Genomic DNA, 1,711 nt, shown 5'->3' with positions numbered 1-1,711 from the left:
CTTCATCAACGTCCTAAGTGAACATTGTACATTAACCTTTTATATCTGGTTGTTATCAGCATTTTATATATATTTTTTTCCGTTAGAAAGTGAAAGCCAGATATCAAAGGCTGATATGACTTTAATAGTCTTTAATAGCCGTCATAAACCTCGATTTAACATCAACAATATTCACATACAACAATATTTTGTTCGAAATCCCTCCCTGACACGCTAATAAAAGCCAGTGTTTTTAACTTTGAGCGCAGACTTCGACAGACACAATAATGTCTACTTACTGTTTTTTTTTTTTTTTTCAAAACCCCCAACGGATGCCTGTGTATTCCCGATATCTCTACAGAACTTAACTTGTCATTTCGGTAACTTCATGCCATGATTTTTTTTGTTAAATGCTTTACTGCTTTAAAGTGGACATCCTACTACGTGCCTTTAAGATGTTTTTTTGAATTTTAAGTTATGCATATTTTTTAGGATTCCAATGCGGTCTTGTCTCAATGTTCCATCTATTACGTTGATTTGTATGTAGATATATAAGTAGCAAGACAATGCGATAGATATGGAGATGTAGATATCCAATATCTACATCTATTTATCTCTGTCTGTCTGTCTGTCTGTCTGTCTCTCTCTCTCTCTCTTTTGCTTTCTCTCTCTCTTTTTTTTGCTTTCTCCTTCTCTCTCTCTTTTGCTTTCTCTCTCTCTCTCTCTCTCTCTCTCTCTCTTCCTCTGCTCTTGTCTTCTTCTTCTTCTTCTCTCTTCTCTCTCTCTCTCTCTCTCTCTCTCTTTTGCTCTCTCTCTCTCTTTCCTCTCTGCTCTCTCTTTCTCTCTCTCTCTCTGTCTTCTCTCTCTCTCTCCCTCTGTCTCTCTCTCTCTCTGTCTCTCTCTGTCTGTCTCTCTGCCTGTCTCTCTGTCTCTCTCTCTCTCTCTCTCTCTCTCTCTCTCTCTCTTTCTGCTCTTTCTCTCTCTCTCTTTGCTCTCTATCTCTGTCCTCTGTCTGTCTGTCTGTGTGTCTGTCTGTCTGTCTGTCTGTCTGTCTGTCTGTCTGTCTGTCTGTCTCTCTCTCTCTCTGTCTCTCTCTCTCTCTCTCTCTCTCTCTCTCTCTCTCTCTCTCTCTCTCTCTCTCTCTCTCTCTCTTTATCTCTCTCTCCCTCTCTCTCTGTTGCTTTCTCTCTCTCTCTCGCTCTCTCTGTCTGCCTGTCTGTCTGTCTGTCTGTCTCTCTCTCTCCCTCCCTCCCTCCCTCCCTCCCTTTTTACCCTCTCTCCCTTCCTCCCTTCCTCTCCCTCCCCTTGCCTTCCTCTCTCTCCCCCCTCTCTCTCTCCCCCCCCTCTCTCCCTATCCCTCCCTCTCAACGACACACACTCAACTTCCTTATGGCTTTCCTAATCTGCTGCGCCAATCGGGACATGAGGACACCGCCGCCGGCCAATGCCTGCGTGTGATAGTAATGCTGCCGACGCCGTCATTTGGGCGGGGTGGGCGGGGTGGGCGGCCTCGATTATCTCGCGGGCGTCTTGGTATAATCACGCCCGCTAGTGGAGCTCGCACAAACATGTATTAGTGTTTACGGTATGCTGTGTGTGGATGTGGAGGTATGTGTGTGTGTATTATGCTCACACATTTACGCATACACACGCATAAACACAGACACACACACACACACACACACGGACATGCACACACACACACATACACACGCAAATGTAAACACACACA

The sequence above is a fragment of the Penaeus vannamei genome, chromosome 11 (genome assembly GCF_042767895.1).
Source record: "Penaeus vannamei isolate JL-2024 chromosome 11, ASM4276789v1, whole genome shotgun sequence".
Lineage (NCBI taxonomy): Eukaryota > Metazoa > Arthropoda > Malacostraca > Decapoda > Penaeidae > Penaeus > Penaeus vannamei.
This window is presented reverse-complemented; position numbering follows the sequence as displayed.